This window comes from Bos javanicus, chromosome 29, assembly GCF_032452875.1.
Source record: "Bos javanicus breed banteng chromosome 29, ARS-OSU_banteng_1.0, whole genome shotgun sequence".
Classification (NCBI taxonomy): Eukaryota; Metazoa; Chordata; class Mammalia; order Artiodactyla; family Bovidae; genus Bos; species Bos javanicus.
In genome coordinates, this window is record NC_083896.1 from 44,587,229 (window position 1) to 44,611,868 (window position 24,640).

A 24,640-nucleotide genomic window follows, 5' to 3' on the forward strand; every position below is an offset into this window, starting at 1 on the left:
AAAGGAGACAGGAAGTGTCAGGGAGAGGTCGTGTGGGCTAATTACGATAACCCGCTTCCTTTTCAAACTATGCAGACGGTTTTATGTATTCAAAACCATTGTTCTGAGAAAGGAGCTGCTGGCTTCTCTGGGCTGCCAGAGGAACCCACAGCACAGAGAAAGTTAATGACCCAGCACAAGGCCATCCGTCCAACCATGCGTGATTGAAGCTGTTTATCTCTCTTTTATGCTTTTTGTGATAATGACGCGGTAGACTTTCCCGTGTTAATGTTCATATTGCATCTGGTAATTGTGGCTTCTCAGGTTTTCTTTAAACCATCTGAAGCCATCATTCGTCTTGGGGGCTAGTGTTCCAGGGACAGTAATTTTTTCATCTGTGTTCTTCAGACCCCCAGGGCACCCCAAGCCTTTCTGGAGACTTAGCGGTCATTTTAAATTGATGCTTGGACCTTTTTCATCCAGATTCGTCTAAACAAGTTAGTCAGATGCCTGGCTTGAGGGGAGGCATGAATATAAAGAATAGATGGAGGGGCTGGTGTATATTTATGGGCCATAAACAACAGAGATTGTTAACAGATGCGAAAAGTAGGTAAGTTGCTGACTTAACTCCTTAGGTGTGTGTCACGGAAGCGCTGGCAAGACCTTGTGCTGGTGTCTGTGTTTATATGAAAATAAGAATTTCTGAGCTTATTCATCTTTTATTTTCCTTCTCACCCTTCCCTCTAGGTTTTGTTTTTTTTTTTTTTTTTTTTTTGAGCATCTGTGTTGGCTGGTTTAGTCCCTAAGTTGTGCCCCCCTCTTGGGACCCTGTAGACTATAGCCTGCCAGGCTCCTCTGTCCATGGGGTCGGCTAGGAATATAGATGTAAAAAGAGACAGAAACATGCACAGATGATTGACTGGATGTATTATGGTAAGTGTTAGGATAGAGAGAGGCCCAAGTTCAGTGAGAACTGAAAACTGGGACACTTCCCCCAAGTGGGAGTGGAGGAGGGTCCACGAAGGCCTCCCGAATCAGTGGCTCCAGCACTGAGTCAAGAAAAAGGCTGCAGGACTCCCCTGATGGTCCAGTGGTTGAGAATCCGCCTGCCCGCGCAGGGGACATGGCTTCGATCCCTGGTCCTGGAGGATTCCACATGCTGCGGAGCAGCTGAGCGTGGGCGCCACGACTACTGAAGTTACCCACGCCTAGAGCCCGTGCTCCACAAGAGCAGCCCCCGAAGTGAGACGCCCTCGCACTGCCATCAGAGCAGCCCCCACTCGCCACAACTAGAGAGAGCCCGTGCATCAGTGAAGACCCAGCACAGCCAAAAATAACTAACTAAATAATTTTACAAAAAAAGAGAGTGAAAGGCTGTAGCCTTGCTCTGTGGCTCACTACTTTTCCTTTGATCTCTTCTGACTTTCTCTACGTTGGTTTAATGCAGGTTCAGCTGATGCCCTCTGGTCCACTACCTGTTCTTCTATAGCCCAAAGCTGTTGTTTTTTAAGTAGCTGGAAAAAAATCAGAAGAACAAAAATATTTCATGGCATGTGAAAATGATATGAAATTCAAATCTTTGAGTCTACATATAAAACTTTATTGGAACATCGCCAGGCTCATTTGTTTATTGTCTGTGTCTGCTTTTTTTTTTTTTTTTTTCACTAACGTCCTTTAATGCCCTGCTGAAAGGCAGGAGGCGGCAGAGATGATGGTGGTGAAATGGAACGCATGTAAGCCTGTTATCTTCTGCTCGCTGATTGCAAGTAATGCACAGGAAGTGTTTGAGGCGCCTCTTGTCCTGTCTCCCACCAAAACGTGATGCACCCACAGCTCTGTGCATAGCAACAGGCATTTACATGTGTCATTCTTGTTTTGTCTAGTTTGAATTTAGTTATGGGGACATTTTTTAGTAGTCTCAGAAAGAGAGTATCTGGTATGAGTCAAAATGATTATAGACTGTGCTCACCTCAGGGTAGGAGATCTGGGCCAGAGGACCTCAGGACAGTCCTTTACTGTCCCTGCAGGTCTCTTTCAGTGATAGGGTTGGTTGGTGAGTAAACCAGATAACCTGCCTTTCAGCCCAGAAAAGACGATGCTGCTTGGTGGAAGGAGCATGAACGCCAGCACCAGACAGACCTATGTGTGCATCCTGGCTCTGTTACTTCCTTCCCAGGTGACCCTGAGCAATTGATCTAAACTCTCTGTGCCTTAGTCAGCTCATCGGAAATTGTGATCATAAGAATGACATGAGGGACTTCCTTGGTGGCCCAGTGGCTGATGCTGTGGTCCCAGCACCGGGGGCCCAGGTTCCATCCCTGGTCAGGGAACTAGATCCCACATGCCACAGCTAAGGATCCCGCATGCTGCAACTAAAGAAGAGATCCCGTATGCCACAGCTAAGACCCAGCACAGCCAAATAAGTAAATAAATGTTGAAACAACAACAAAAAAAGGAAGGAAGTGATCGCTTGTTCTAAAAACTCCTGGCACTAATAAATGTTTAATCTGGTGTAACCATGATAATTATTTTCAGTCTGTGAATTCTTACTATATATTATGAAACATTTTAAAACAGCAGCGATGTCCCAGCAGTTTGTGGTAATGATTTATTAATAGCCCGTCAACTGTGACTTAGTATGTTTGCATTTTTGCTGATAACGGGCTTCCAAAACACGTGAGTTCTTTGAACCAAGACTTTACCTAACTGGGAAAAATTTCTGCTCATGTTTTAACTGGAATTGGCACGTAGAGTGTTACGTCTTGCCTTGTGAACACATTCAGTGATTATTTCAATTTACTATGCAAATGACAGTAGGGAAAAGATATTTTGTATGTTGTATCCCCTTTCCTCTGCCTTAGCCACTGTCTTTCCTTTCCACCCATTCTCAATAACTGAATTGTTTAATTAGTAATTTTAATTCTCCCTAGGAAGGTTAGTTTTATTTTTGATGTTTGTTTTTTGTTGTTTATTTATCTAGCTGCACGGGGTCTTAGTTGCGGGGCATGAGATCTTTAGTGATGGCATGTGGGATCTGATTCTCCAACCAGGGGTGGAACCTGGGCCCTGCATGGCAAGCATGGAGTCCCAACCGCTGGGCCACCAGGGAAGTCCCCAGGAAGGTGAGTTTTGATGAGGACACTTAGACTGAGGCAGTCTTGGATTTTCTTTGCATAATTTTTGATGATTTTAGAGGTAACAAATTTTGAGGCAGAGTTGGAATGTCAGTTGTCAGGATACTGCATTTTCTGTCTTTGAATAATTCTCATTTAATCATCTTAAAAAGTCTAGTGAATACTAGTTACTTAGTACTTAATACTTAATTAGTATTTTGAATCCTTTATTTTAACCAATCTCAATGTATGAGATGTTTGTGTTTATGATTTGCTTAATGACAAAGATACAGGATTTCTTAAATAGCCAGCTTTCCTAGTTGGATCATGATAATTATTTGAATTACCTACAACTATGTAAGATCATATCAATGCATAGTAAGCTAGATAAGGATTAGATTGTGGCTAAGAGCACGGGCTTTGGGGTCCTCTAACACAACTGCAAGTCAGAGCCTGGCTTTGCCATTTGCTAGCGTGTGTGATCTTCCCTCCTGGTGGGCGTATTGATCCTAAGGGCAGTTGGAAGATGAAGTGACATTATAAATCTGAGATGCTTGGTGTGCGTCCTTATATCCATTGTTACTGGATTATTTTAGGGACCAACACAGCGGATTGCTATCTCTGAATGTAGAACTGAATCTTCTGTCTTTCAGGCTTCCTTCAATCATTGTCTGATCTCAGACTCCAGACATAGTGAGCTTGTGGGGCAGTTCCCCTAAAATTCCATGGCCTCGTCCTTCTCTAAATGTAGATCTTATGCTCGAGCTGCTTAGAACACCCTTCTTCTGTATTCCTTTTCTCCTAATTTCCTTATCTTTCAGAGCTTGGTTTCCGGGATTCTCTTCCATGAACCTTTCCCCTGCCCCAACTCTCTTGGGCTTCTACCGGGCCCTGTGCGCACATCTCTTTGCCTCTCACATTGAGTTGTAAAGAACTGTTCATCTGCAGTCTCTCTGTCAGACTGTGAGCCTTTTAAGGACAAGGCATTTTGCTCAGCTTTTTAAAAAAGATTTGTTTATTTGGCTGAGCCAGGCCTTAGCTGCGGCATGCTGGATCTTCACTGTGCTATGCGGGGTCTAGTTCCCTGACCAGGGGATCGAACCCAGGCCCCCAGCATTGGGAGCGCAGAGTCTTAACTACTGGATCACCAGGAAAGTCCCTCTGCTCAGCTTTGGCAATGCTGTGTGGCAGTGCACAGGACCGACCTGTCCTCAGGGCATGTACATCCTGTACATTTGAGGAAGACAAATATTTAAATAATCATGAGGGTACACAGGGCTTCAGTAGAGCATTGCATGCAGTGGAGTGTAACGGGAGCTTTGAACCTTGTCCGGACACATCAAAGACACCTTTTTCTAAGGAAGTGATGTTGCTTCAAGTTGGAACCTGAAAGATATTTAGGAGTTAGGGAGGGGCAAACAAGGGAGTTCCAGGTGGAGAAAACTGCGTGTTGCGGGGTCACTTTGGGCCAGTTACTTAACTTCTCTGCACTTTAGTTTTCTTATTTGTAAAATGGAAATAGTGTGACTACCTCAGAGGATTGTCATCCATATAAATACTGTGTTTAAAGTTGTCTTCTAATGAGTATTTCTGAAATGAAGCACAGTCAGTTCCTACAGGGCAGTTTCCTGGTCCAAGTTTGTGTATTGAATTGCTAAACATGTGGATTCACTTACTGTATTTTTCCTGGTAACCTTGCTCTTGACCTGTCCCAAAGCCTCTCTCTTGTTTTAATGACAAGGACAGAGGGTATTTTGTTTTGCTTTCTTGTGTGTTTGTGTTAATTACAGAGATCCAGTTCTGCCTTTCATTGCTGCACACAGCTCATGCTGTGGCAAACCTTTTAGGTCAATAAGTGTTATCGGGTGGAATGCTTTCACCTTCAAGGAAAACAAAAGCCAACTCAGTGACTTAAACACCCAGGCACTGTTTCAGATAACAGAGTCTAGAGGCAGGGTAACTCCAAAGTGAGTCGATTCAGCAGCTGGGGACCCATGTTCATTTTTCTTCCTGTCCTGCCATCCCAGAACACTGGCTTGTCCTGGCTGCTTCCTCTGGTCTCAGGAATGTCGCCACTCCAGGTGTCACAGATGTGTTATTGACCAAGGTTCCTGGCCTTCCCCAGTCAATAGAAATTGATCAGAGGCTAGACAAGAAATTCAGGCAAGGTTTTGCTTTGTTGGGGCCCCTGCTGCAGCACGAGGGCATGAGAACAAGTGACAGGTTCCAGTGCTTGTTACTCCCCGAGGGGGACGAGTTTGTTCCTTTTTTGGGGTGAGGGTAGGGATGTGTCCAGGGGTCTGGCCAGAAGGGCGGCTTACGTGTTTGGCCCAGCCCTTAGGTGGTGCTCTATGCAGAGAGCATAGTACCCTGCTTTTGCTCCTGGCGCTTCAGAAGCGACTGATGCTGTAGGTGAAGCTCCAGTACTTTTGGCCACCCAGTGCGAAGAGCCAACCCATTGGAAAAGACCCTGATGGTAGGAAAGATTGAAGGCAAAGAAGAAGGGGGCAGGAGAGGATGAGATGGTTAGATAGCATCACCAACTCAGTGGACATGAGTTTGAGCAAACTCTGGGAGATAGTGAAGGACAGGGGAGCCTGGTGTGCTGCAGTCCATGGGGTCGCAAAGAGTCAGACACGACCGAGCAACTGAACAACAACTTCAGAAGTGGCAGTTGGGTTCTTTGGTCTCTGTATCTTGTCCAGAATTTGCCCCAGCTGGGCATGCACGTGCTAATTTTTCGTCCCATACAGTTTCTTTATATTTTGTTGCTGGAGGAGAGGTGTGTCCGGGTGCCGGCACTGCAGCGAAAGGGTCCCAGGTCCCACCCTGTCTCAGATAGACCCCAGAAGTCCAGCTGAGGAAGAAGCACTGTGTTTTTCCTGGTGTCCCTCTTTATCATTGGAGTTTCGGGGAGTAAACTTTTGGCTGTGGGGAGTAAAGCTGCTGAAAGACAGGAAATCAAAACCTAGGCAGGTTGATTTGCCAGCTTCACCCAGCTGGCCCGTTCGAGACAAGTGGCCATGGCCTGCCTGGGGAAAGCACCAGACCAGGAGGGAGAGTTCCTTGTTTGGGCTTGACTTTGCCCTTGACTGCTAGTAATCAGGGTGTTTCCTTCTCCTGAAACACATCAGTTAGTCACTGACAAGGCTCCCAGCAGTACACTTTAGCTGGAAACACACTCGCGACCAACCGACAGGTAATCCCTGACCAAGTAAATCCCAGTGGAACCAGAAAACTGGGTCTCGCTTTCCTTAATTGGAGCCTGACTTCGAATCAGATATTGAACTGAGAAGAAAAGCATTCGCCATTAGAAAAAGAAATTTAAATTACTGGTCTGTCCATATTTAGAATTTCTTACAATCGTTTCCACTGTATGTAACACTGAAATCCTTTGTGGTTGTCTGCCGCCAGAATGAATCTTTGACCCGGCAACTTTAAATGTGTGTGACACCGTTGGGAATTTTGAGAATTCTTAATTTAATCTGCTCTGGTCCAGAGGTGGGGACCGGGATGAGGGAGCGCGCGATCCTTTTGTGTTGAAGGTTACGCTGTCTGTCAGCAGAGGCCTGTGCTGCTGCAGCTTGGGTTAGGAGACAGCAGGTACTGGCACAAGAAGCATCATACTCGAACCTTTGTTTCTGGAGGCAGTAAAGAGCCAGCCAGGCCCGGAGGCGAGTAGGAGGTGACGGGCAGCACAAGGCCCTGGAGCTACTGGTGTCGCGTCGTGCTGCTGGTGGCCGAGGGCTTTCTCAGAGTGGGGAGAGAGAGACCCCGGTCCTCCTGCCAGGGACCCCGACTTCCTCTGCAGGGCTCCCTAAAGGCCGGCCTCGCCACTGGACTGTGGGGAGGCTGGAGTGTATAACTGCTTGCCTCTCCCCCAGCCCAAATTTCATGGGTTCTTTCTTTATTATTTTTTAAATTAATTAGCTAATTAATTAGTTTTACTTATTTTTTGTTGCACCGGGTCTTCGTTGCTGCGAGGGCTTTCTCTCATTGTGATGGACAGGCTTCTCACTGCGGTGGCTTCTCTTGTTGCAGAGCACAGGCTCTAGGCACACAGGCTTCAGTAGTTGAGGCTCATGGGCTCTAGAGATTGGGCTCAGTAGTTGCGGGTCAGGGGCTTGGTTGCTCCGTGGCACGTAGGATCTTCCTGGACCAGGGATGGAACCCATGTCCCCTGCATTGGCAGGCGGATTCTTATCCACTGGACCACCAGGGAAGTCTTCATGGGCAATGTTAATTGCCTAATTAATGAACTGATTCATATTCTCTTTTGTGATAACTTAGTTCATGTCAGGTGGTGCTAGTGGTAAAGAATCTCCCTGCCAGTGCAGGAGATGCAAGAGATGTGGGTTCGATCCCTGGGTCGAGAGGATCTTCTGGAGAAGAAAATGGCAATCCATTTCAGTATTCTTGCCTGTAAAATCCCACGGACAGAGGAGCCTGACAGGCTACTGTCTATGGGGTCACAGAGAGTCAGACACGACACACACACACACACATACACACACACACACTTCTTGTCAAGCAGGGACTTGTCCTGACGAAGAGAGCAGGAAGGTCACTGTACCGGGCCCTCTGGTTCCTTGTCTAGACAGCGTCCACGGCTGTCCTTCCCTCACAGACTCGGATTGTTCAGAGTCACGCATCTCCCTGGAGGGAAGGAGGAGGCATTAAAGCAGAAACACACACAACTCAGCAGGTTTCCCTGAACGACCAGTGATCACTGAGTTCTTGCTGGGCCCTCCCACTGATTCACTCTTTACATTTCTTCTCTGTGCCTCTGTTTTCTGGTTGGTAAATTGTGGATGTTGCTGACTCTGTGAAGTGCTAATGAAAGAGGCTGGACCTCACCAGGGGTAGAGAAGGGCCTTTGCTTGGAGAAGTGCGCGGCGGTCACTCTCGCCTGGGGGCTGCCTGTGTGCAGAGCTGTCTGTGTTGGGATGGAGGAGGGGCCCAAGACTGCCCCCCCCACCCCGCCCCCGGCCTCGGGGAGCTGAGACATGCGCAGAAGGTGGGCACGGCAGTGTGCGCCCGGTGTATGGCTTCAAGTGATTCATGGATACACTGGGTGGGACCGTCTTCAGTGTTGGAGATGGTGACTCAAAGCCTACTTTTCCTTCCTTAGGGACGCCACAGCCCAGAATCAGTCTGTTAAATGGGGGTTGACGTCCTATACTTTGTTACACTTTTCTAGATGAAATGAATCTTATAAACGGTCATAAATGCTTTTTTTTTTTCAGCTGGTGGAGGTAAAGATTATGTTTTTCAAAAAGTGAGACAAAGAGCACCTGGAACATGATACGTCTCCTCACAGAGGCCTTTGATACCACCTGTAATGTTGCCCTGCTGGCTCTTAACCAGAACTTGTTTAAACCTCTAGATCTTACTGCAGTTTTATAGGGACTACACGGGACAGAAACGTGGGCAATTGTTTTTAGGGCTATAGTCAGCAAATTCCAAACTGCAGGTGTTTTATAGGACAAACCCGTTTCTTCAACAAATAAACGGTAATGAGGGGAAGAAAGGATGGAGGGGACACCTGTAGATAAACAGAGACTTAAGTGATTGAACCAATAATGATTATGGTGCTGATTCTGCCAAGCATAATGAAGGAAAACATGTGAGACAATCTGGAAAATGCGGGTACAGATTAATTTATGCTGTTAAGAAGTTATTGTTAATTGTTTTCAGTGTGGAAATGATATTATGGATACATTTTAAATGAATATCCTTTAGAGATAAGTACTGAAGGCAAAAGGAGAAGGGCGCAGCAGAGAACAAGATGGTTGGACAGCTTCACCGAGTCAACGGACGTGAATTTGAGCAAACTCAGGGAGACAGTAGAGGACAGAGGAGCTTGGCGTGTTGCAGTCCAGGGAGTCACAAAAAGTCAGACATGACTTAGTGACTGAACAGTCACAATTGAAGTATTTACATATGCAGAGAAATAAAGTCTGGGCTTTGCTTCAAAATAATCCACTAAGGGCTGTGGGCAGGAGTAGAGATGAGACAGGACTGGTCGTGCATTAAAAACTGTTGAAGCTGAGTGTTGGGTAAATCGCGTTTATGAGACTATTCTACTCTCTGTGTGTTTAAAATTTTCTAAGTAAACCCTTTTAATATTACTCCTCAAACTGTTCGTTTTAAATGGAAGCATTTTGGGAATTCCTTCGCCATCCAGTGGTTAGTGCTCGGAGCTTTCCCTGCCTTCGCCTGGGTGCGGTCCGTGGTTGGGGAGCTAAGATCCCCCAAGCCACGTGGTGCAGCCAAAAAAAAGAAATAAAATGGATTTATTTTATTGTATGTAAATATAAGATATATGTATGTAAATTATACCATAATCAAGTTTATTTAAAAATTAATTTAAAATGAGTAAGAAGAGTTTTCACATTTTGCTCACATAGTGTCAAACGGTAATTTCAGAGGTTGATACTACCTGACCCCCCCGAGAGTGGGAATGATCTGACTTGTGCTGCATCGCCCATCCCCCCCACACACACACTTAAAATGAACTTTTATCATTTGCATTTCTGGTGTTGCTCTAGCATCTCTTTGACTTGAATTCTGTGATAGGTTTGTTCACGTGTCTGCCATCCAAATGGACATTCCTTTTGACGCTAGAATAAGTGATGCCGGGAAGGACGTGTAGCCATCGCCAGTGATAATCACTGAGCATTCATTTAGCTACATTATCACAGTCAGGGAAGCTCAGTTGAGTTCTAATTTTTATTTATTTTTCATGCAGTCTACCAAGCAGCAAACTGGTAAGCCAGTCCGCGTTGAGTGTATTCTTCGCTCCAGGCACTGTGCTGAGTCCTGGGTTTACAAGGATGAACGTGATCGGACTCTCGGGGTGGGAAGATGCTCGTGGATGCATGTAATTTCAGCAGTGTGACGAGCGCGCCGTGGTGATAAAGGTGGGTGCAGGACACCTCGGGGGCTCAATTTACATTGGGCCCTGGTGCCCTGCCCGCCTCCCTCCCTCTTAGCTCCCTTCCTCGCCTGTTAAGTCCGATGAGTCAACCGGCAAAATGTCAGGCAGATTGGGAAAGGCAGCTGGAACAGAAGGAACATCGCTTTTGCCCTGTGGAACTTGTTACTTTTTTCTTTTAGATCTCAAATGCGGAGCTAAATTTATCATACTACACTGTGTTGACATTGTAGGATCCCTCTGGGGTTATTATTGTCATGGTTGTCATTTACCGTCATCTCCTGGTCCGGTCCCCTATTCCTGTTAATTTCTTCCCTGATGCCTTTAATATTTACCCTTGAATATGTTTGTATCCTTGTATGATGTTTTTTGTAAATTTCTCTTAAATAATACTGTATCACATTTCTCATTTTGACCCTCTGTTCACTTAAAACTATGTTTTTAAGTTTTCTCCATGTTGTTGGATTTGTATTGCATTTGGCTCCTTTACTGTATTTTATCACTAGCATCTACCTTGTTTTATTTCTCTGTTTCCCCCTAGAGATGGATGCTTAGCTTGTTTTCCAGCTTCCTACACTACAAACAGTGCTCTGATGAAAGACCTCATGTGTGTCTTAGGAGCTTGAACAAGAGTTTCTCCAGCTAAATACCAACAAGCCTGTTAGTTCCCTGAGTTCACTCACACTTAACTTCAGGAAGCATGAAGTTAAACGGCTAAGCATGGCCGCTCCCTTTCTACTCCCACCACAAAGTGCAACACTCAAGATCTGATTGTCAGACTTCTGTCAGTTGATGGATGTAGCATGTTATTTTGTTTGGTTTTGTTTTTTTAAGTTATTTGTGTATTTGGCTGCACAGGGGTCTTAGTTGCAGTACGTAGGATCTAGTTCCCTGAACAGGGATTGAGCCCCTTGTACTGGGAGCGCAAGTCTTAGCCATCAGACCACCAGGGGTGTCCCCTGTTATTTTAATTCTTGTTCCTCTGATTGCTAAGTGAGGATGAGGATCTCTGTGCATACTACAGGGATATATAAAGGGATTTCCCTTTTATGAATGACCTGGTCATATCCTTTTCCCATGTTTCCAGTGAAGTTCCTCATAGGTTCCAGGTTTTAACCCTTTAAGTGAAAGTGTTAGTTGTTCAGTCGTGTCTGACTCTCTGAGACCCCAGGGACTGTAGCCTGCTGGCTCCTCTGTCCATGGGATTCTCCAGGCAAGAATACTGGAATGGGTTGCCATTCCCTCCTCCAGGAGATCTTCCCAACCCAAGGATCAAACCCAGGTCTCCTGCATTGCAGGCAGATTCTTTACTGTCTGAGCCACCAGGGAAGCCCAAGAATACTGAAGTGGGTAACCTATCCCTTCTCCAGGGGATTTTCCTGACCCAGGAATTGAACCAGGGTCTCCTGCATTGCAGCGGATTTTTTACCATGAGCTACCAGGGTAGCCCCTATGAATGACCTGATCATATCCTTTTCCCATTTTTCCAGTCAAGTTCCTCATAGGTTCTAGGTTTTAATCCTGAAAGTGCTTGGTCCTGTCTGACTCTTTGCGACCCCAGGGACTATAACCTGCCAGGCTCCTCTGTCCGTGGAATTCTCCACGCGAGAATACTGGAGTGTGTAGCCATTCCCTTCTCCAGGGAATCTTCTTGACCCAGGGATCGAATGGGTCTCCCACATTGCAGGCAAATTCTTTACTGTCTGAGCCATCTTGAGTTAGTTATTAACGATGCAGCTGTCATCTCCTGACCTGACCCATCTGTAAACTTTGTTCATAGTGTCCTTTATTCAGCAGAAATCCTATATTTCTGATACCTTAAGAAACCCTTTCCTATCCTCAGGTCACTAAGAAACTACCCTGTATTTTCTTCTAATTAGAAGAAACACATTAGGTTTATATGTGTCTTGTAAATTTGCATCTTCAGTTTGGTTGTTTCATCTCTGAATTTGTGTACCCACAGCCTCCCTCGTAGCTCCATCTGAATGTCTTACAGATATCTCAAGCTTTTTGCTCTTTCATACTGTTCATGGGGTTCTCAAGACAAGAATACTGAAGTGGTTTGCCATTCCTTTCTCCATTGAGAGTTGGACCATAAAGAAGGCTGAGCGCCAGAGAATTGATGCTTTCAAACTGTGGTGCTGGAGAAGACTCTTGAGAGTCCCTTGGACAGTAAGCAGTTCAAACCAGTCAATCCTAAAGGAAATCAACCCCCAATATTCATTGGAAGGAACGATGGTGAAGCTCCTATACTTTGGCCACCTGATGCGAAGAGTGGACTCATTGGAAAAGACCCTAATTTTGGGAAGGATTGAGGGCTGGAGGAGAAGGAGGCAACAGAGGATGAGATAATTGGATGGCGTCACCGACTCAATGGACATTAGTTTGAACAAACTCAGGAAGATGGGGAAGGACGGGGAAGCCTGGCATGCTGCAGTCCATGGGGCCACAAAGAGTTGGGCACGACTGAGCAACTGAACAACATCTCAAACTTTAAGTTGCTAAAACAGATCTCTTTATTTTATCCCTTTCTCATTAAAAAATAACAACGAACTCTCGCAGTCTTTACTCACGTGAGGAAAATGAATGGATGGTACCGCCATCCACCCTGCTTCTTAAGCTGACAACCTTGGAGGCCTCTCTGCTGCTCTCCTTTCTCATGTTCCCCCCTCCAGTCCATCAGCAAGTCCTGTACCATACAGCTCCCGAAGAGATCACAGATCTGTCACTGTCTCCAGTTCCACCCGCCCCTGCCCTAGACCATGTCTGGACCATCATCTGTCTTCTGGGTGCCAGTCGTGGCCTCCCTGCTTTCAGGGTGGCCTCCCTCCAGTTCTTGAGCAGCCAGAGGAGCCTCCCCCAGACACTGGGCAGAGCTCGGCACTTCCCTGTTTAAAAAACCTCGGATCCTTTCCAATCAGAATAAAACACAGACTCTGTTTACCTAGCCTCAGGACCAACACAGCCCCTCTGTGTATTCATCTAACCTCATCCCTTGTTCTGCTCCAGCCAAACAGGTCTGCCCTTTGTTGCACGCTGAGCCTGATTCTTCCTGAGGGCATTTGTGATTCTCTTCTGGAATGTTCTGCCACTCGCAATTTGCATGGCTGGTTCTTGTCTGAGTTCTGAGCCTTTCCTAACCACTCAGTCTGAATTAGGACACTTGCCCCACTTTCCTGTCTCCGTCTTGTTTTGGGTTGTCATTGTTGCTGTCTGATGGCGTGTTATCTCTCGGGTATATTCACTACTCCACTCCCTCACCCCGCTTTACAGCCCGCTTTCTGAGACTGGGGTGCCGGAGCCTGTGTCCTTCATGGCACTGGTGTTTGCAGCGGTCCTCTAGATTTGCTGGCAGTTAGGAGCTCTGTTTCGAATGAATGAATGGGCTTTCGAGGCGCTGTCTCTTGCAGCGAAGAGTCCCACGTGTTCGGTGTGCTGCTGGCTGGAGGAGCTGCTCTCGGCTTCTCAGGGAGAGGCAGGCAGCTGTCATTTCAGGGCACCTGCGATTAGGTTCTGGCTCTGCCACTTACTGGTTTTGAGGCCTTGAGCAACTCACTTATCTTTGCTAGATGTGTTCTGTCATTTATGGAGCAGAGATAACAATGCATATCTTACTGATGTTCATGATCGGTTGTTCCAGTCATGTCGAACTCTGCGACCCTATGGGCCATAGCCCACCAGGCTCCTCTGTCCATGGAATTCTCTAGGCAGAAATACTGGAGTGGGTTGCCATGCCCTCCGTCAGAATCGTCCCAACGCAGAGATTGAACCTACGTCTCTTAGGTCTCCTGCATTGGCAGGCGGGGTCTTTCCCACTAACACCTAGCAGGCACCTGGCAGTGTGTGCCCCCAACCCTGTCTCACAGCAAAGCTGCCCCCCTGAATTCTGAAAGCCCATCACCTGCTCTGGGCCAGCTCCTAAACACCGGTGTCTGATGTAAAAACAGTATTTCTAGGGGATTTCTTGGCGGTCCAGTGGTCAGGACTCTGCGCTTTCACTGCTGAGGGCTCTAGTTTGATCCCTGATAGAGGAACTAAGATCCCACAAGCCACACAGCATGGCCAAAAGACAAACAAAAAACCGTATCTCTTACATGTAGTCATGTCATATACATGTTAAGCCAAAATTGTTAAAATTGCACAGATGAATTACTACTCCTGTTTCACTGTAGGAAGAGGGGAGAGGAGTCAGTCCCCGGGACATCACCTGATGACACAGGAGACGCCCTGTATAGTCTCAACTACGAAACCAGCTTTTGCCCTTTCTGTCTATTTTATGTGTTCATTTTTCTGCTCCCTTTCTTCTCTCTTCTCTGCACGAACCCTCAGCCTTCTTTTCTCTTGCTTTCCTCTTTGGCTTCTCTTGTGGATGCCGGAGGCCTCACTGCTGACTGACACTTGGGGTTGAGAACGCTGCCTACCCTCGTCCAGGTCATCAGAACAGCCAGTGAGACTCCACGAGGCTCCTGGTTTGTAATGTAATGTCATACAGGTCAAGGGTCTTGGAAAGATTCTGCCTGCGAGCAGGTTTGGGGGAGGAGGGCCACACAAAGTTGCTTCGGAATAGATTGGCTCGCTTGTGTTGTCCAGGCTCCGATATTCAGCAGATCTTTTTGTGAAATGTACCTTAAAGCAATACTTTCTGCCTTTTTTTCTTTTTTTTTAATTGTGAATCTGTAGAGTCTAATGGGGGGAAAAAAAAAAAACCCAGACCAGTAAAACGGTTACACCAGTAATATTTGCCTGGGTTAAGTGTGATACTGGGTGAGACCTTTGGCTTCCTACTTTTTCAGCCACCTGTGAAATACATCCCGTGTTTATTCTCATTTCTCAGAGATATGAAGAGCTAGCTTTAGCACATCCGTGAAACATACTTATCCTTGAGGTCACTGCTCCAGGCCTTTCAGCCCTGCCCTCACCCCAGATCCCTTTCCACTTCAAGCTCCTGCCCCGCAGCCTGGCTGCAAGGGGCTTCAGCGGGCTGGGTGCTGCTGGAGGACGGCCTGGGGGTCAGAGCAGCAGGGGCTCCTGGAAGACATTCCTCCCGCTTTCCCTCCTGGTGTTCCTTCCTTCTGGGCCCGAAGTGACGCTTTATCCCTGCCCTTTCTGATCTGGACAAGCAAATACAGAAGCAGATGGCAGATAACTGGTCTTGTTTGTTTTTGTTATTTTCCTCTCAATCGCCTGGCTCTGAAAGAATTTCCAGTGGTTTATAGCTTAGTGTAGTTTTCCCAGGTTGGGAGCATCCTCTAAGACAGTCCCACCTGGAGCAGCCAGGTTGTCCTGGCTGACGGCGCCCCCTGATGGCCCGTGGAGAGCGCGGCCACGGCGCCGCCTTCCTCTGTTCCCACTCTCACCGGGGTCTTCTCTCCCTACCCGCTTTTGACGCGCTTTTGTTCCATCTTGCATTTTAGATAATTATGCATCAGCATAATATAATAAATAAACCCTCTTTATTATTATAAATAATAAACCCTCTTATCTCCTCTTCGGGTTTCTTATTGATTTCTCTGTTACCCCAAAAGCATCTTGTTTTTTGTCCCCATTCGCTCTTTTCATTGTATTTAGGTATTTTTTTGGTTTACTTTTAATTTCTGAACAGAAATAAACAAAAAACCATGATACACAACGTTCAAGCTCTGTGTCACAGGTGGAAAGAAGCAGGGCTTGAGGCTGTTGTGTCCTGCCTTAGACAGGACAGAAATAAAACCACGAGACACCAGTAGAGGGAACCAGGTAGGCCAGGGCCACTGGGGCTGCTGCTGGGGGAGCCATGGGGATCTTTTCTTTATGCTTTTGAATTAAAAGCTTTCCCCCATCATGGCTAAAAAGCATTTAGTGGCATGTCCTTATTAAGGCAAAAGGAAGCCCCAGATTTTGAAGTGAAATTAGGTGCCACAATAAAGACTCACTGTGGCCAACTTCTAGAGCTCTTGAGGTCCGTCAAGAGCTGCTTTCAGAGCCTTTCTTCTTTTTTTAATATTTATTTATTTGTTTGGCGGCACTGATCTTTGCTGTGGCACACAGGATCTTTCTGGTTGTGGCATGCAAGCTCTTAGTTGGGGCTTGTGGGATCTGGTTCCCTGACCAGGGATGGAACCCGGGCCCCCTGCTTTGGGAGCACAGAGTCTAGCCACTGGACCACCAGGGAAGTCCTCCCTTCAGAACCGTAACAGATTTTTGTTCCTCTTCTCAACCTCTTTCAACTAAATTTGCTTTGTCCACAGTATTAGAATTCAAAATAAATAAAACACTTCTTCAATTTTATTTTACCTTATCAAGTACAAGCATTCTTGTGGGATTTTCTGCCACCTGGAAGAGGTGCTGATGCTCAGTGTCTCAGATACTTTGTGGATTCGCCATGTCCAGCCTGAGAGGCTGGCTGAGGAGCCTGATTCCTCCTGGCTTTCCTTCTCCAGCTCTCCACATTTTTAGTGCTGTTTCAAATTCTACCCAGCCGACTTGCAAAACTCGCTTCTGGAATATAGCCCATTTACAAGCTGAATTTTTGTTTGTGTTTTTCAGCTCATAATCAGACTGTAGAGAAAGCGACATTGACATCTACGGATCTCTCATGGGTTATGCGTCATGAGTTTTATGCAACAAAGAATGACCCTGCTGAGATCTCATACTTAGCTCTCCAGCCCTAATTCACTCTCTTTCAAAACCCTTCTTTTGCTTCTAGTAATGAAGGGGTAGAGAAGGCAATGGCACCCCACTCCAGTACTCTTGCCTGGAACATCCCATGGACAGAGGAGCCTGGTGGGCTGCAGTCCGTGGGGTCGCTAAGAGTCAGACACGACTGAGCGGCTTCACTTTCACTTTTCACTTTCATGCATTGGAGAAGGAAATGGCAACCCACTCCAGTGTTCTTGCCTGGAGAATCCCAGGGACGGGGGAGCCTGGTGGGCTGCCGTCTATGGGTTCGCACAGAGTCGGACATGACTGAAGCGACTTAGCAGCAATGAAGGGGAAGGAGTAAACAGAATTGGCCAACACCTCACCACAAAAAAAACCCCTCAAAGTACTGCTGAGGACAGCAGTCACGAGTCCACAAATCATTTATCCTGTCCCTCCTGTTTCCCCTCCCCGAGAGAATGCTGTACTTAGAGTGAAAAGTGAGGAGCACCATGGTTGCCAGTCTTTCTGGCGTTGTGAGTGCCTCACGTTATTTGATTTTGTGCTGTTAACTTTCCCAGAGGTGATGTCGTCTTTGGGGCAGGATTGTATAATTTCGAAGTTTGATGGAACCTCAAAGGTCATGTTGCTTTGTTTCCCACCTTACAGGGTCCTCCCTTCCAAAAATTTCCTAAAAGTTGGCCAGTTAGCCTTGGCCTAATTCTTAGAAAGTTCTTCTGTATGTTCAGCTGACATTTAAACTCATGGGAATTTCCACCATCAACCCCGAGTCAGCCATTTATAGAACCTATGACTCAGTTTTTTTCACTCTTCCATAAGAGCGCCTTTCAGCTACTGGGGGCCAGCCCTCAGCCTCCTGAGTCTTTCTGGGCTGAGCGTCTCTGGCATGTTGGGCTTTTTTCTTGATGATTTGGGGAGTTTTTACCCTTACGTCTTTGCTCTGAGTTGTCAAACTTCCCCTCACGTTGTCATTTTTCTTCAGGCTTTGTTTACAGTGGTGTTTACCATGCAGATTTGTGGGGGGTTTGTTTTGGTGTTTTGTTTGCTTGGTTGGTTTTTTCTTTTTTGGCCATGCCACACAGCGTGTAGGATCTTAGTAACTCTACCAGGGATCAAACCTGCACCCCTGCATTGGAAGTGCTAAGTCTTAACCACCGGCCTGCCAGGGAAGTCCTGATCTTTTTTTTCTTAATGTAATAAAATGTATCAACTTTTTAAAAACAGCCTCTGGATTTTATATCCTTTGGATTTTGTTCCTGCTTAGAAAGACCTCATTCACTTTGAGGTTATCTTAAAAATATTTTCCGCATACTTTCTTCTTGTACTTTAATGGATTTGTTTTTAATGTTTAAATCTTTGATTCCTTCTGGAGTTTATTTTGATATAAGATGTGAGGTGGAGTTTCAAATTTATTTGTTTTTCCAGTGAGGTACCCAGTTACTCCAACACCATTTATTAAATGATTCATTTTCTCCCACTGATTTGAAATGCCTTATGTTAAATTCATGATATACTCTTGGACTTATTCCCAGGATTTTTCATATGTTTTGCTGCCAAGCAAGCCATCACCCTTCTTATACCCTTGTTATTAAAATTTTTAGCTGAAATGTAAAACTTTTAATATACTTCTTGTAGTTCAGTGTTCAGCCTGTCATCTGGCCTGTCAGGATGGCCTGATTCTTGCTTCTTGCACCAGCAGCTTCTTGCTTTGTGCCATCTGCAGGTTAATGAGCATCTCTTTTATGTCGTTATCCAGGTCATTGATTAAAAGGGTGACAAAAATACTGATCAGTGTAGGGCTGTCCTTTGAACATCGGTGGAGGGCCCCTGTTCATTCTTTCCTGTATCAGAGATGCAACATGATATGTTAGAAAGACCTTGGGATTTTAGTATTTTTGCAAGACTTTATTTGTGTATCCCTTATTTTCATTGTTTCTCAGACTTTAATGTGCGTAGGAATGACCTGAGAATCTGGTTGACGTGCAGATTCTGACTCACTAGCTCTGGAGTTGGACCAAGATTCTGTACTTCTAGTAAGGCTCCAGTCCATGCTGGTGCTGCTGGTCCGTGGACTCACACTGTACAGGACGGAGACCAGGGTAAGTCCAGCAGGATGCTCTGGCTGCAGTATTTAAGGAGGCGCTTGCTCTCAGATTTGCTCAGGTGCCAGTCTTGCTCTTTACCGCATGGACCATAGCCTGCTGGGCTCACTTGTTGTTCAGTCTCACTACTGTTGAACTAATCTCTTCCTTTTCAAGCAAGTTCCCCTGGTGATTCTCAGACACACCAAAGTTAGAAAAGAGATTTAGAAGTTCTGACTTTTGGAATTAATTTCTTAAATAAATCCTATTGTGAGTTAGTGCTTACAACCGAGAACATCATGGAACCTTTAGCTTGTCTGATGTGCTGAGTCCCAAAGACTGACAGCGGTTGCTCAGATAGTGCCAAACCATAGGTAAAAGAAGCCTCCTTGAATTTGGCAAAACCAGTCTTCACCCCTGTAATGATGACTCTCGTAACATGGACTCAAAACCAAGCTCTTACATGGCATTGAAAGCTTCATTGACAATGTGCTGCAGGCCAGTGCTTCTCAAATGTTAATGTGCGTGCGGATCTCCTGGGCGTCTGGTTAAGATACAGCTTCTGATTTGGTGGGTGTGGAGTTCTGCATCTTTCACAGGCTCCGAAGTGATGCTGAAGCTTCTGAGCTACAGCTGCAGAACCCAGAAACAGGGAGAGTTCTGACTGACCTCTAGCTAAGAAATCTTCCTAAAGGTATTGGTTAGGAATGTTCGGGGAAGTTCTTCATGGATTTTATTTCAGAAAGCAAGGAAGGAAGCTTCTATTGTTTCCCCTTTCTGCTATGACAAACAGTGCTGCAAAGACTATGTTCATCACGCCCACTGTCTTGTGTGCATTATATGTTCTGTTGTCCGTGATGCAGCCGTGTTATTCCACTTGATAAAGTCTTGAAAGGTATTTATCCTGAACTTTTTATATACTTAATGCAATATTATTTTTGTATCTTTAAGTTACATCTTGGTGGATATGGAAAGTATTTTCTCATCGCTAATGTTATTAACACCGAATAGATTTAAAGTACATTGTTGCTTTTGTTCAGTTGCTAAGTCGTGTCTGACTCTCTGCGACCCCATGGACTGCAGCACGCCAGGCTTCCCTGTCGTTCACTATCACCTGGAGTCTGCTCAGATTCATGTCCATTAAGTCAGTGATGGCATCCGACCATCTCATCCTCTGTCACCCCTTTCTCCTGCCCTCGATCTTTCCCATCCTCAGGGTCTTTTTCCAGTGAGTTGGCTCTTAGCATCAGGTGGCCAAAGTATTGGAGCTTCAGCATCAGTCCTTCCAGTGAATATTCAGGACTGATTTCCTTTAGGATTGACTGGTTTGATTTCCTTGCTGTCTAAGGAACTCTCAAGAGTCTTCTCTAGCATCATAATTCAAAAGCATCAATTCTTTGGCTCAGCCTTTAAAATACATATATATGCATAAGATATATATATGAACGTGTGTGTGTGTGTGTGTGTGTGTGTGTGTAATGCTGCTTAGTTGCTAAGTTGTGTCCAGCTCTTTTGTGACTCCCCATAGGCTGTAGCATGCCAGGCTCCTCTGTGCATGAGGATTTGCAGGCAAGAATACTGCAGTGGGTTGCTGTATCCTTCTCCAGGGCATCTTCCTGATCCAGGGATCAAACCCGTGTCTTCTGCACTGGGAGACAGATTTTCTACCACTGAGCCATCAGGGAAGCACTCCCCCCCCGCCCCCATACACACACACATAGAGAGAGAGTTTTTCTAGAACCCAGGTAGAATGTGCTCATCTCTTATGAATCAGCATCTTATGAAAAAAAAGGAAGTAAACTATTTATGTCTGATGTAAACCTGGTGCTTTCTATAATTAAGAGCTATTAGTTTAAACCAAACAGGACTGGAACTCCTGAAAAGGAAGAGCAGGGAAAGTTCAAGTCAGCTGCCATCTAACACTGCTTGCCGTGTGATTGCACTCACTTCACATGCTAGTAGGGCTATGCTTCAAGCTAGGCTTTAGTAGTATGTGAACCGAGAACTTCCAGATGCACAAGCTGGGTTTAGAAAAGGCAGACGAACCAGAAATCAAATTGCCAACATTCATTGGATCATAGAGCAAGCAAGGGAATTCTAGAAAAACATCTACTTCTGCTTCATTGACTATGCTAAAGCCTTTGACTGTGGATCACAACAAACTGGAAAATGCTTAAAGAGGTGGGAATACCAAACCATCTTACCTGTCTCCTGAGAAGCCTGAATGCAGGTCAAGAAGCAATATTTAGAACCTTACATGGAACATGGACTGGTTCAAAATTGGGAAAAGATTATGTCAAGGCTGTATATTGTCACCCTGCTTATTTAATTTATATGCAGAGTACATCATGCAAAATGCCGGGCTGGATGAATCACAAGCTGGAATCAAGATTGCCAGGAGAAATATCAATAGTCTCAGATAGGCAGATGATAGCACTCTAATGGCAGAAAGTGATGAGAAACTAAAGAGCTTCATGCTGAGGGTGAACGGAAAGTGAAAAAGCTGGCTTTAAACTCAGCATTCAAAAAACTAAGACCATGGCATCTGGTCCCATCACTTCATGGAAGTTAGAAAGAGAAAAAGTGGAAGCAGTGACAGATTTTATTTTCCTGAGCTCCAAAATCACTGCAGATGGTGACTGCAGCCATGAAATTAAAAGACACTTGCTCCTTGGAAGGAAAGCTTGGACAAACCTAGACGGTGTATTAAAAAGAAACAACATCCCTTTGCCAACAAAGGTCTGTCTAGTCAAAGCTATGGTTTTTCCAGTAGTCATGTATGGATGTGAGAGTTGGCCCATAGGAAGGCTGAGCGTCAAATAATTGATGCTTTCGAACTGTGGTGCTGGAGAAAACTCTAGAGAGTCCCTTGGACTGCAAGGAGATCAAGGCAGTCAATCCTAAAGAAAATCGACCCTGAATATTCATTGGAAGGACTGATCCTGAAGCTGAAGCTGTAGTCCTTTGGCCACCTGATGCAAAGAGCTGACTCCTTGGAAAAGACCGTAATGCTGGGAAAGATTAACAGCAAAAGGAGAAGGGGGCGACAGAAGATGAGATGGTTGGATGGCATCACCGACTCAATGGATATGAGTTTGAACAAACTCTGGGAGATGGTGAGGGACAGGAAGCCAGCACGTGCTGCAGCGCACGGGGTTACAAAGAGTCAGACATGACTCGGTGACTGAACAACAGCAGCGTTCTATGAGAACAGCCCTGAGACGCTGCACTGATCTGAATGATGTCCAGTGTTCTTACTTTCTCTCCGGTTACACGTTAGCCACCTTCACTCAAAAAACCCCCAGTTTCCCTAAATGGTGTTCGTATCTGGAATTCCATCACGGAGAAAACAGAGTGACTCACATCCTAAGTTTAGTCTACACTGACTCGGCTGTTTGACTAGGCTAGAAATTCTGTGATTTATAGGTGAGTCAGGTCATTCCATCCAGTAAAGGCCGTTCGAGAGGCTATTCTTCCTGATGCAGCGTTTTCGACTGCAGTCAGGTGGCTCTGTTAATGAAAAAACCAAACAAGAGGAGTGATTTCCCTCCCGAGCAGTATTAGATTATGGCGTTGTCAAGAGTCTTGCAATTGAATTACCTCTGTGTAATCCACCCCACCTTATCAGTTAAACTCCACTTGTAATGGACTGCTGGCTTCCGGGGACGCTGTGTGGATTACTTAAAACCTCTTGCTGTCTGGAAGTGACATGATCTGCGGCTTCGGGTGGCGTATTCCTTCCTCCCACGCTGGCTGGGCCAGGCTTGTGCTGGGAAAACATCCTGGAGCAGCCGCTGAGCTGAGGAGCGGGGGGCGTGTGGTCATTTCATCGCAGTGCTGTCAGTATGTCCTCAGCTGGACCGGATCTGGTCAGGCCAGCGACGGCTCTGCTTCCTTGCGTCAACAGGTCACGTGGTACCACCCACCCAAGGGAAGCAATGAATGAGAAATTCCCTTTGCCACGATGTTTGCCCAGATTAATGTATAATACTTAGTCTGGGAAGTCTTGGGCTGCTGAAGACTTTTGCGAAGAAATGCCTTTTAAAAAATTTCAAAAGTGATTTGCAGTTCATTGAGGATGGGGTATGGGGAATAAATGCTTTTTTAGGAACTTAGTGTCAACACAATAACAATGTTGAAGAATGCTTTTAGGACGCGTGGAGCCATAGAACTAAGAATCAGAAATCCTTGAGCTTTAACTCCTGTTTGCCTCTGACTGATAACTGACTGTATTTAGCCTTTTCTCGAGTCGGACTCTAAGAAAACAAACAGAGATGAACAGATAGCAGCGATAGTACATGTTTGCTGAATTACCAAAGCAAGCCGAGTGAGGGTTTGCAGTTGTATCAGGGTAAGTTCCAGCAGTAGACTGCAGTTTCTATTCCACAAAGATACTGTATCACACTGGGAGAGGAAACAAGGTTTATGAGCGTGATGGAAAATAAATCCCAGGCTTGTTATTGGTACAAATCAACATAGAAGCTCCCTAGGTTCTTCACTGGGGATTGGTTAACCAGCTGTCAGGAGCCCGGTGATTCGAGATGCCGGCCAACTCGAGCGTGCATGTCTTAAGGGAAGGACACCAGGAAGTGGCTGAGCACCTTCTTTCATAGAAGAATGAAGGTGAAACTTGCTCCTGGTACCCAGATAAGACCTGAAGGAAACCCAGGTGTTTGGTTTACTTTCAGACCTGGTAGACTTTTGTCTCGTTAGTCACTCAGTCATGTCCAACTCTTTGTGACCCCATGGACTGTAGCCCGCCAGGCTCCTCTGTCTGTGGAATTCCCCAGACAAGAATACTGGAGGAGGTAGCTATTCCCTTCTCCAGGGGATCTCCCTGACCCTGGGATTGAACCTGGGTCTCCTGCATTGGCAGGCAGATTCTTTACTGTCTGAGCCACCAGGGAAGAATTGTAGAGCCATGTTTTAAAAAGTTACATTTTGGGTCTTCCCTGGTGGTCCAGTGGTTAAGACACCAGACTCCCACTGCAGAGGGCACAGGTTTGATCCACAGTCAGGGAACTAAGATCCTGCATGCTGCATGGTGTAGCAAAAAAAAAAAAAAAATAGGAAAAACAAAAAGTTGTATTTTGCTCTCTCAGGACCTAGAAGTACATGGTGTAATAGTGTAGGAAGACAGCTAGGCATGAGGAATGTTCACTTGCCTTTATGATCCCAGATTTGACTTACAATGTGGTGTCATGTCACGTGGCCGTGTCATACACTGGAGATCAAAGAAGATTTAGAAAATAGCTAAGGACAGAGGCAGGACTCTGGTAAGGGGAGTGAGGAAGTGAGCAAATCTCTCCTCGATAAACAATGATAAACTGGACCAAGTTGTCAAAAACAGCCACTTAAGGCCTGCGGAAGTAGAACTCATGGCCAGCAGCAAATCGAGAAGCATTTATCCATAAGAAGCTGCTGAACTTTAGATAAGGACGGTGGGAGTTTCTGATGTTCTTGGTCTGGGACTACTCCCTGCCACCCCCACGTGGTTAATGTACCAGTTCCGGCTGCCGGAGGAAACCCGTTTCATTTGGAGCAGAAGAGGTTCTGTTTCTCTGACAAGAAAAACAGCCCACTGCCCTCGTCAGTGAAAGTTATGGTCTCAGTGGCAAGTGGACAGGCAGCTCTGGCTGCCTAAATAGCCGTCCCACTTGGGTCAGACAGCAAACCACAGTCGACTCAGAGCCTTAGCCGAGGTCCTGGAAACGACACAGCCACAGAAAGGCTCAAAAAGCTCTCCACGCATCCCTGACCAACTGGAAGCCGTGTACGCCCATAGGTAAGACTTGAGGGGCCCCAAGCTCTCCGCACGGCCCCAAGCTCTCCGCACAGCCCCGATCAGCTGGGCAGCTGAATGTACAGAAGAGATCCAGGAGGGTCCGACA

At 45.9% G+C, this 24,640-nt stretch overlaps 1 protein-coding gene across 3 annotated transcripts in view; it reads left to right on the plus strand.

The window, feature by feature from the left end:
* The window catches only part of PACS1 (phosphofurin acidic cluster sorting protein 1), a 149,822-nt gene that overhangs the window by 44,453 nt on the left and 80,729 nt on the right, over nt 1-24,640 (plus strand). The window contains exon 1 of one of the 3 annotated variants that reach the window (XM_061407027.1): nt 3,013-3,101. The exons of 1 other annotated variant lie outside the window; for it this stretch is intronic. The gene's annotated coding sequence lies outside the window, so the exon portion shown is untranslated. Of the gene's footprint in view, nt 1-3,012; nt 3,102-24,414; nt 24,535-24,640 lie in introns of those variants that run through there. One more of the 3 variants, XM_061407026.1, reaches the window with a different exon arrangement.